Genomic DNA, 11,968 nt, shown 5'->3' with positions numbered 1-11,968 from the left:
GAGGTGTTTACTCCCAGGGTCCGTAGCTTAGTGATGAGCTGTGAGGGCACTATGGTGTTGAATGCTGAGCTGTAGTCAATGAATAGCATTCTCACATAAGTGTTCCTTTTGTCCAGATGGGAAAGGGCAGCGTGGAGTGCAATAGAGATTACATCATCTGTGTATCTGTTAGGGCGGTATGCAAATTGGAGTGGGTCTAGGGTTTCTAGGATAATGGTGTTGATGTGAGCCATGACCAGTCTTTTAAAGCATTTCATGGCTATAGAAGTGCGTGCTATGGATCGGTAGTCATTTAGGTAGGTCACCTTAGTGTTCTTGGGCACAGGGACTATGGTGGTCTTCTTGAAACATGTTGATATTACAGACTCAGACAGGGAGAGGTTGACAATGTCAGTGGAGAATCTTGCCAGTTGGTCAGGGCATGCTCGGAGTACACGTCCTGGTAATCCGTCTGGCCCTGCGGCCTTGTGAATGTTGACCTGTTTAAAGGTCTTACTCACATTGGATGCGGAGAGCATGATCACACAGTTGTCAGGGACAATTGATACTCTCATGCATGTTCCGGTGTTACTTGCCTCGAAGCGAGCATATAAGTAATTTAGCTCGTCTGGTAGGCTCGTGTCACTGGGAAGCTTTTGGCTGTGCTTCCCTATGTAGTCTGTAATAGTTTGTAAGCCCTGCCACATCCGACGAACGTCGAAGCCGGCGTAGTACGATTCGATCTTAGTCCTGTATTGACGCTTTGCTTGTTTGATGGTTCATCGTCCAGGTTAGAGTCCTGCTCTTTGAAAACTGCAGCTCTACCCTTTAGCTCAGGGCAGATTTTGCCTGTGGGCAGATGTTGCCTCAGGGCAGATGTTGCCATGGCTTCTGGTTGGGGTATGTACTTGCAGTCACTGTTGGGACGACATCATCAATGCACTTATTGATGATGACAGTGACTGATGTGGTGTACTCCTCAATGCCATTGGAAGAATTCCGGAACATATTCCAGTCTCTGCTAGCAAAACATTCCTGAAACTTAGTATCTGCTTCATCTGACCACTTCTTTATTGACTGAATCACTGGTACTTCCTGCTTTAGTTTTTGCTTGTAAGCAGGAATCAGAAGGATATAATTACGGTCAAATTTGCCAAATGGAGGTCGAGGGAGAGCTTTATACGCGTCTCTCTGTTTGGAGTAAAGGTGGTCTAGAGTTTATTTTCCCTTTGGTTGCATATTTAACATGCTGGTAGAGATTAGGTAAAACGGATTTAAGTTTCCCTGCATTAAAGTCCCCGGCCACTAGAAGTGGCAGCATCGGTCTGTGGTGGTCTGTAGACAGCTACGAAAAATACAAATGAAAACTCTCTAGGTAGATAGTGTGGTCTACAGCTCATCAGGAGATATTCTACCTCAGGCAAACAAAACCTTGAGACTTCCTTAGATATTGTGTACCAGCTGTTGTTTACAAATAGACATAGACCGAAACCCCTTGTCTTACCAGGGGCTGTTGTTCTATCCTGCCGATACAGTGTAAAACCCGCCAACTGTATGTTCTTCATGTCGTCGTTCAGCCACGACTCAGTGAAACATAAGATATTACAGTTTTTAATGTCCTGTTGGTAGTTTAATCTTGCTCATAGGTCATCGATTTTATTTTCCAATGATTGCACCTTGTCCAATAGGACGAATGGCAGTGGGGGCTTACTCGCTCGCCTACAAATTCTCAGAAGGCAGCCCAACCTCTGCCCCCTTTTTCTCAGAAAACAAATTACGGGGAATTGGGCCTGTTCCCGGGAAAGCAGTATATACTCATCAGACGCGTTAACTTCTCTAGGGTAGGGGGCAGTATTTTGACGTCCGGATGAAAGGCGTGCCCATAGTAAACTGCCTGCTAATCAGGCTCAGAAGGTAGGATATGCATATATTTTGTAGATTTGGATAGAAAACACTCTGAAATTTCTAAAACTGTTTGAATGATGTCTGTGAGTATAACAGAACTCATATGGCGGCAAAAACATGAGAAAAATCCAACCAGGAAGTGTGGAAATCTGAGGTTTGTATTTTTTTTTTGTAGTATACAGTGACTTAGTGTTCATTTTGCACTTCCTAAGGCTTCCACTAGATGTCAACAGTCTTTAGAACGTTGTATCATGCTTCTGCTGTGAATGGGGAGAGAATAAGGGCTGACTCAAGTGGACTGCCTGAGGCCAATAAGTTGTTTACTGTGCGGTCACGCAGGTGCGCCGTTCGTTCTTTTTCCTCTGTAATGAATACGCTATTGTCTGGTTGGAATATTATCAAAGATTTATGATAAAAAGACCATACGGATTGATTGTAAACATCGTTTGACATGTTTCTACGAACGTAAATATAACTTTTTTTGACTTTTCGTCGTGACATTTTGCGCGCACTTCCTGCATTTGGAGTAATGGACTAAACGCGCGAACAAAAATGAGGTATTAGGACATAAATGATGGACTTTATCGAACAAAACAAACATTTATTTTTGAACTGGGAATTCCTGGGAGTGCATTCTGATGAAGACAATCAAAGGTAAGTGAATATTTATAATGCTATTTCTGATTTTAGTTGACTCCAAAATGGCGGGTATCTGTATTGCTTGTTGTTGTACTCAGATTATTGCAAAATTTGCTTTCGCCGTAAAGCTTTTTTGAAATCTGACACAGCGGTTGCATTAAGGAGAAGTGTAGCTATAATTCTTTGAATAACTGATGAGTATTTCTGTAAATTGATGTGCTCATTCACCGGAAGTTTTGGGAGGCAAAACATTTCTGAACATTACATGCCAATGTAAAATGGGGCTTTGAACTTTATCGAGCAAAACATACATGTATTATGTAACATGAAGTCCTATGAGTGCCATCTGATGAAGATCATCAAAGGTTAGTGATTAATTTTAGCTGTATTTCTGGTTTTTGTGACGCCTCTCCTTGCTTGGAAAATGGCTGTTTGGTTTTTCTTGTTTCGGCGCTGTCCTAACATAATCTAATGTTATGCTTTCGCCGTAAAGCCTTTTTGAAATCGGACAATGTGGTTGGATTAACGAGAAGTGTATCTTTAAAATGGGATATAATAGTTGTATGTTTGAGAAATTTGAAATATGCGATTTTTGTTATTTTGAATTTGTCGCCCTGGTATTTCACTGGCTGTTGAATAGTGTGTCCTGCGGGTGACGCTAGCGTCCCACATGTCCCAGAGAGGTTATAAGAGCGTTAGGCCGGTAACCAAAAGGTCGCTGATTCGAGCCGGTAAGGTGGAAAGTTGTGCAACTGACTTGGTATCCCCTTTCCCTGCCATTCAACTGTATTAGAGCAAGATTGTGGAATGAACCAACATCATTTTGATCTGCAGTGGGTGGAACCGTATATAAAAAAACAAGTGACGTGTTTAGGCACATCAGTACTGAGAGAGCAAGAGCAAATAATCAGTGGCAAGAGCAAGCTGTAATCTTACCACTCTAGTTGCTAGTGTGTGTTGTAGTAGTGTGACATTGGCAACGACGGCTGCAGCAGCAGGTGTTTTCATTTTCCATATTTTTATAAACTTAAAAAAAATATACAATCCACCTGCAGAGAAGCTGCCCAACGTTTGCATTACATTTTAGTCATCTAGCAGATGTTCCCATCCAGAGTGACCACGGTCAAGCGCCCAGCTCAGGGGCACATCGACAGATCCCCCTGCCAGCTAACTCAGGGAACTGAACCAGCAACCTCATGGCCACTGGTTCAGTGCCCTTCGATCCCAACCACCAACCTTCCTTTTTAGTGTCTTTCTTTATTTTTATATTTTTACCGTCACTTTACTCTCACTCATCTCCAGTTCCAGATTCCAACTCTTGGTTTCCTTCATCCCATCCAGCTATCTCTGCTGGCCATCCCCTTCGGATTTCAGCACATTAAGTGATGCTATGTTGTCTGTTAATTTCTAGATTTTTTAAAGTTTGATTCAACGTAGACTATTGAAAGATTTTTGTTCCCTCTGAAGGCCTTGGTTCGATAGTCACAGTTCAAACTAAGTTTTTAGGACATTGTGTCATGGGTCCTCTGAATGTTTTGTCTTGTTCCCGTTTTTTCCCGGGGACGTCACTTGATGGTAGAAAAGAAACGTTATCCATGCTAGCGTCCCACATACCCCAGAGAGGTTAAAGGAAAAATGTTCTTCCAACCCATGGTGAGTAATCGCTGTTCTGTCCAGAAGTTATCTCCGGTCTTTAGAGCCTGTAGCAGCAACATTATGTACAAAATAAGTTAAAAAAAATTATTTCAAAACATTGTAAAAAAAATAACAAAATAACACAGTTGGTTAGGAGCACGTGAAAATGTCAGCCATCCTCTCCGGTGCCATTCTTCTCCGGCGTCTCTTCTTCTTATTTGTGTCCTTTAGTAGTGGTTTCTTTGCAGAAATTCGACCATGAAGGCTTGATTCACGCAGTCTCCTCTGAACAGTTGATATTGAAATGTGTCTGTTATTTGATCTCTGTAACAACTGTCGTAGCGCGGGGACTAAAGCGCAGCATGTTGAGTGCTCATAATGACTTTTTATTTTGACACAGAACACTAAAGAAAATAACAAAATCGAAAATGATCAGCTCACAGTTCTGTCAGGTACATAGACTAAACAGAATACAACTACCCACAAACACAGGTGGAAAACCCCCCTAGTTAAGTATGATCTCAATTAGAGACAACGAGGACCAGCTGCCTCTAATTGGAGATCATCCCCCAAAAAAACATAGAAAGAGAAACCTAGAACTAAACATAGATATAGAAAACAGAAAAACACAAAACACCCCCTGTCACGCCCTAACCTACTCTACCATAGAAAATAACAATCTCTGTGAAGCATTTATTTGGGCTGCAATTTCTGAGGCTGGCAACTCTAATGAACTTATCTTCTGCAGTTGAGGTAACTCTTAGTCTTCCTTTCCAGTAGCGGTCCTCATGAGAGCCAGTTTCATCATAGCACTTGATGGTTTTTGTGACTGCACTTCAAGAAACTTTAAAAGTTATTGAAATGTTACGGATTGACTGACCTTCATGTCTTAAACTAATGATGGACTTCCGTTTCTCTTTGCTTATTTGAGCTGTTCTTGCCATAATTTTGGACTTGGTCTTTTACCAAATAGGGCAATCTTCTGTATACCACCCCTACCTTGTCACAACACAACTCATTAAGAAGGAAATAAATTTCACAAATTAACTTTTAACAAGGCACACCTGTTAATTGAAATGCATTCCAGGTGACTACCTCATGAATATGGTTGAGAGAATGCCAAGTGTGTGCAAAGCTGTTATTTGTTTAACACTTTTTAGATACTACCTGATTCTATATGTATTATTTCATAGTTTTGATGTCTTCATAATTATTCTACAATGTAGCAAATAGTAAAAATAAAGAAAAACCCTGGAATGAGTAGGTGTGTCCAAACTTTTGACTGGAACTGTATTTTTACGAATTAAGCAGAATCAAACTGGCCCAGTAATTAGGTCAAATGCCAGATGGGTCATTCCTTTAGTTTGCAAGCGTAGAGATAAATAGAGGACTTGAGTGGCCAAAAATTACTAGAGTAGTAACTGGGTGGGACTTCATATGGGTTAAGGAAGGATCACATAATTCCATAAAGGTCACCATGAGGGATCAGCCAATGAATTATACTTGTGAGCTAACATTCCATAACTGCTGGTGTCAGTAAATCTCCTATGGAACCATTTCCCTATTTGACTTTTGGATTTCATGGGTATTATGTGGTACTCTATTGGGACAGACTAAGGTGTCTTTAGATTAAGTGTAGCTGAGTGGGGAATTGGGCTGATCTTCCTCATTGTGCATGAAGCTCTTCAAAAATGCATTGGAATTATTTTCATTGGCAAGAAAAAATGTAACTATTTGATCAAGAAAATGGATTCATCCCTTTTATTTTACAGGAAATTATTTGAAACAGAACGTATTGTATCCTTATTTCCTCTTACTCTGTCCCCAACCCCCCTGAAAAACACGTACATGCCCACTGACATGATAGAAGAGCATAGTGTCAGTGACACAACAGCATCCCTGATATGACTTTACTACAGTAAAATACATTTAAAGGAAATTCAGAAGAATTCACAGAAATAGAATGCATTACAAAGTAGAAACAAGAGATTTGGTTAATGATCAAAACAAATGTGTACGGATTCATTTCTGGCAGATGTTCCTGTCAATCCTGTGATTCAGTCTGGCAACCCTGCCCTGCTGCTGTAATATTTAAAGTCATAATTGGTACCAGTTTAGGTTCAGATTTTCGATGAGGAAAATCAAGAGTTCGGAAAGATTTTTCTTCTTATAATTTTTGTAATACATGTCCTGATCTTCTTGGTCCTAATACCATATATGATAGGGTGTACTAGTGGTGGGAAAATAATGAACTGTATTAATAGATTAACCTCTGTGCCTGTTATAAACAAAAGAAAAAAGGATGGCTTGCAGAGAAGGTGATGAAAATGATCAAGTGGGGAGTACACACATTAAAAGCCTTCGTTCGTGACTCCCTTGAGGCTTTCAAACAAACAATATCTTTACATTTGAGAGCACAACTAACACAAAAGGTAAAACCACTAGACTTGATATAATACATTACCATACAGGTTGCTCAGCGCACTTTCAACACGAGAGAGTTTAACAACTACTTAGTCATCACAAAAAAGCTGTTGTACCTGCACAAAGGGAGCCTTGAAGTGATACACATTTGAAAAGAGTTATGGGAATAACGTATATCAAGATTAACAACATATTCACTTTAGAAGGAATCATAATGCTATGATATTGAATTGGCTTACAAATTGAGACATACCTGTCATCAGCCATCACTGCTAGAATTACGTAAGCAAACGTTACATATATACTGCAGAAATGTTTAAGACGGTGGGCCAAGAGACCAGAGCCAAGAGACCAGAGCCAAGAGACCAGGGCCAAAAGACCAAAAGAGGCAGAATGGGTTGGGGTGTAGGGTCATCCCAAGGATCCCACTTAGCATCTATTTGAGAACAGCTTGAAGGTAGGGAGGGCCGCTCCCCTTGATGCTCTGTAGTTATGCAGTTAACTAGCTAACATGACACAACAGTTTTTCAGTTACAATACATTATAAAGTTGATGCAGTTTTTACAATAGTATTTGGGCTACAGAGAAATTATTCAAAAATTACACGTATCTGCACAGTCAATTATAGCAACTATAAGTAACAAAACACATAATTAAATGTTACAAAAAAATTACAACCAGGTTATGTTTTAGAGTAACAGCCTAGTAACTTTTTACAAGCCTGCCTGATATTAACCATCCTTATGCCATACATTATAGGATTGAAAAGTGGTGGACATATTGGAAAATAAACTAATAAAATAGTGCGAAGTATAGGTGGAAGATGAGCAGTATCATATCTGCCTTGTATAATTGAAAATAAACAACCAAAGGAGAAGCAAAGAGGCTATATGTGGCATACTGGTGTTAAATGCTTTCTGTTTCGTCTCTTTAGAAGACTTTAAACAGATTTGTAGAATTCTTACATATGAGTATATGATAGGAAATATAGTACAAGAAAAAGAGAGCGCAGTGACAACAAGACCCCATATATTATTCAGCATAGTATTTGAACAGGCAAGCTTGACTACCGAGTAGTTGTCACAATACACTCTGTCTAGAACTGTCACGCCCTGACCAGGTGAACTCTTCTATTTTGGTCAGGGTGTGGCATTTCTATAGTTTATTTTCTATGTTTTGGGATAGCCTTGCTTTGGGGCGTATTTCTATGTTGGGTTCTGTCGATTCCCAATCAGAGACAGCTGTCGCTAGTTGCCTCTGATTGGGGAATCATATTTAAGTTCCTTTTCCCCCCACGATGTTTGTGGGTTGTTGTCTCTTTTTGTTGAGCAGTTAATGATCAGGCATTTTCTTGGTTTTGTGTACGTGTTTTATTCAGTGTAAGAATAAACATGTGTTCGCTCCCAGCTGCGTTTTGGTCTGCTTCTTCATCACCCGACGCCAATCGTTACAGAACAACCCACCGAACCAGGACCAAGCAGCGGGAGGATAAGGAGCGCGAGAGATGGGCTCGCGAGGGGAAGGAGTTCTGGACCTGGGAGGAGATCATGTCGGGGAAAGGACCCTGGCGGAAGGATTCCCAGGTCGAGGAGGTGATGCCAGCCGGTGGAAGGAGTCGCAGGCGGCGGTCGAGGAGGCCCGGAAGACACCCCCAAGACATTTTTGGGGGGGGGCTAATGGGGTGGTCCGGAAGGGCAGAGGAAGAGCCCAGACCACTGCTCTCGTGGGGGATAACGGCAAAGGAGGAGGCAGAGATGTGGCAGGTCCTGGAGGACCTGCGTAGGGACAGCGTGGAGGAAGAGCCTTGGGTGGCAGAGGTGCGCACGGTATCGCCAGTGCGCCTGCACAGCCCAGTGCGCTCTGTGCCAGCGCCCCACATTTGCCGGGCTAGGGGGAGTGTTCAGCAAGGACGTGTTGTGCCGGCTCAGCGCTCCTGGCCTCCGGTGCCCCTTCTCGGTCCGATGTATCCTGCGCCGAGGACGCGCACTGTGTCTCCGGTACGGCTGCACAGCCCAGTGCGTTCTGTGCCAGCGCTCCACACTTGCCAGGCTAAGGTGGGCGTTGAGCCAGAACGGGTGATGTCAGCTGTGCACTCCAGACCTCCAGTGTGCCTCCTCGGTCCAGGATATCCGGCGCCGCTTATGCGCACTGTGTCGCCGGTGTGCGGTCACGGTCCAGCACGTCCTGTGCCAGCACCTCGCCCTTGCCGGGCGAATGTGGTGCGTGTCCACAGTCCAGTCCGGCCCATCCTTGCTCCCCGCACCAGGTTAGTGGTGCGTGTCCCCAGTCCTGTCCGGCCCATCCCTGCTCCCCGCACCAAGTTAGTGGTGCGTGTCCACAGTCCTGTCCGGCCCATCCCTGCTCCCCGCACCAAGCCAGTGGTGCGTGTCCCCAGTCCTGTCCGGCCCATTCCTGCTCCCCGCACCAAGCCAGTGGTGCGTGTCCCCAGTCCAGTCCGACCCGTCCCTGCTCCCCGCACCAAGCCAGTGGTGCGTGTGTCCAGTCCAGTCCGGCCCGTCCCTGCTCCCCGCACCAAGCCAGTGGTGCGTGTCCCCAGTCCAGTCCGGCCCGTCCCTGCTCCCCGCACCAGGTTGGTTGTGCGTGTCCCCAGGCCAGTCCGGCCCGTCCCTGCTCCCCGCACCAGGTTGGTGGTGCGTGCCCCCGGTCCTGTCCGGCCCGTCCCTGTTCCCCGCACCAGGCCCACGGCGCGTGTCCACAGTCCGGCACGGCCTGTGTCCGGTCCACCGGTGACCAGTCCTGTTCCGGTCGGCGGCTCCGCTCCGGAGCCTGAGCATGCCGCTCCACCGTGGTCCAGTCCGGGCCAGAGGGGTAGGGCTAGGGTGGAGGCAGGGGGAGAAACACGCTCGGGGCCAGAGCCTCCACCGAGGGTGAGGCGCCCACCCGGGTCCCCCCCCTAATAGACTTTAGGTTGGTGCGCCGGGAGTACGCACCGTTGGAGGGGGGGGTACTGTCATGCCCTGACCAGGTGAACTCTTCTATTTTGGTCAGGGTGTGGCATTTCTATAGTTTATTTTCTATGTTTTGGGATAGCCTTGCTTTGGGGCGTATTTCTATGTTGGGTTCTGTCGATTCCCAATCAGAGACAGCTGTCGCTAGTTGCCTCTGATTGGGGAATCATATTTAAGTTCCTTTTCCCCCCACGATGTTTGTGGGTTGTTGTCTCTTTTTGTTGAGCAGTTAATGATCAGGCATTTTCTTGGTTTTGTGTACGTGTTTTATTCAGTGTAAGAATAAACATGTGTTCGCTCCCAGCTGCGTTTTGGTCCGCTTCTTCATCACCCGACGCCAATCGTTACAAGAACGTTACCACAAAATTGCAGTCGCAAACTCAGGGAGATAATGATGGAGTTGATGAAAAAAGAATACACTTGGGGCAGTAGAATTAAGCCACAAATGGTTTTAGGTGTCATAATATTGTTATACTGTAGAGGATAACAAATAGACATGTACCTGTCATAGGACATAACTGCTAAATTACACAATTCTGTTAAAGCATATGTGTGCAACACATAAATCTGGAGATAACAATAAAAAAGGGAAATATCATGTGTGTCAGAGAGTAAGTAAAACATGAGAGCAGGAAGCAAACCAGTGCTCCCATACAACTGATTAACAAACAAAGCACATTGAAACAGATACATGGGTTCATGAAGGCTTCTTTCAATGCAGATAACTCCAATAACCAAAGCATTGGCAAGAATGATGACAAAATATATTACAGTTAATAGAGTAAAGTAGAAATACTTCAATTGTCCGATATCACCGTATGCAGCAAGCCTAAAGACCTTAAAGTGAGTAGAGTTTTCCATGGTCCTGGGAGTTGGTAAAGAAGTGCTGTCAATGTTTGAAGAAGAGGAGCAAATCCTCTATAGTACTGAAACTTCAATATAAGTTAAAATAATGAAATTACAAAAAACAGACAACCTAAATTGATAACCTTGACCTGTTCATGTCACAGTGATACATTTTCCATAGCTGTACTCACCAATATAGATGGCTTTTCATTCTCCGGATAACATAATTCATAGCCTAAATCAAACAATATTATACGTTCTATCCTGCACTCATTATTTATTGCATTAAAATGCTAAATATATTGATCAAATGTATGTACCGTTTAGACTGACCATTTCTAATCCATGATGAACTCCTGAAACTCAGCTCTTCACTTGATTCTTATACTTGTGGGATGAAAAAAAAGTGGCTGCCTTGGTGTGATATGCAAGTAGTCCCCAATACCTGGGGAAAATTTGATATTCTCGGTCAAGGAAACATATAGAGAAAAACAGATACCATTTTGTAACACAGGCCCTCCATGCGGCCGGTAGCCTAGTGATTAAGAGCGTTGGGCCAGTAACGGAAAGGTTGCTGGTTTAAATCCCCAAGCCAATTAGGTGAAAAATCTGTTGATGTGCCCTTCAGCAAGGCCCTTAATCCTAATTGCTCACTCTGGATAGGAGCGTCTGCTAAATGACTAAAATATAAATGTTCAAAACCTTTCTTAAATTCTCTAGAAATACAGTAATTCATGGCTAGCTAGTTGGCGTTGCACACTAGCGTTCAATTGGAGACGTTACCCTCTCTGAGACCAAGAAGTAGTTGTTTCCCTTGCTTTGCAAGGGCTATGGCTTTCGTGGTAACAATGCTTCATGGGTGACGATTGTCGATGTGTTCAGAGGGTCCAACACTGTTGCACATGGTCAGAGGGACATTCCTAATCTCTTGTTTCTCCTTGTATTGCATTCTATTTCTTCTACATTTCGTTAAATGTATTTTACTGTGGTAAAGTCAAATCAGTGATGCTGCTGTGTCACTGACCGTATGTTCTTCTAGCATGTCAGTGGACATGTATGTGTGTTTCAGTGGGGTTGGGGACAAAGTAAAAGGATGAAATAAATTCTGTTTCAACAAATGGGCAATAAAGTATTCTTCTAGAAGTGTCAGTTCTAGCAAATCCTTTTGATATTTTGATGATGTAACGGCTGTCGTATTGTAGAGGACCAAGGCGCAGCGGGTTGCATGTTCATCATTATATTTAATGAATAAAGATAACACGAAACAAAACAATAAACAAAGAACGACAGGTGACAGTTTCACAGGCTACAATAATCACTAGCAGTGCGGAATACAACTACCCACAAATCCCCAGGTGAAAACACGCAACTAATATATGACTCCCAATCAGGAACAACGACGTACAGCTGTTCCTGATCGGGAGCCACACAGACCACACTGAAATAAACAAACTAGAAAACCAACCTTGAATACAAAACCCAGAACATACACCAAAACCCCGTAATACATAAATAAAACACCCATCTACAATACACATAACCCCGAACCACATAAAAGAAATACCCTCTGC

At 43.4% G+C, this 11,968-nt stretch overlaps 1 pseudogene; it reads right to left on the bottom strand.

Annotated features, from left to right (window-relative positions):
- Positions 1 to 5,971: 5,971 nt before the first annotated feature.
- LOC115206805 (olfactory receptor 52K2-like) lies at positions 5,972 to 10,067 on the bottom strand (annotated as a pseudogene).
- Between the last annotated feature and the right edge of the window lie 1,901 nt (positions 10,068 to 11,968).

This window comes from Salmo trutta, chromosome 13 (assembly GCF_901001165.1).
Source record: "Salmo trutta chromosome 13, fSalTru1.1, whole genome shotgun sequence".
In the NCBI taxonomy this organism is placed as follows: Eukaryota; Metazoa; Chordata; class Actinopteri; order Salmoniformes; family Salmonidae; genus Salmo; species Salmo trutta.
The sequence above is the reverse complement of the archived record's forward strand: the minus strand, read 5'-3'. Positions and strand labels throughout refer to the sequence as shown.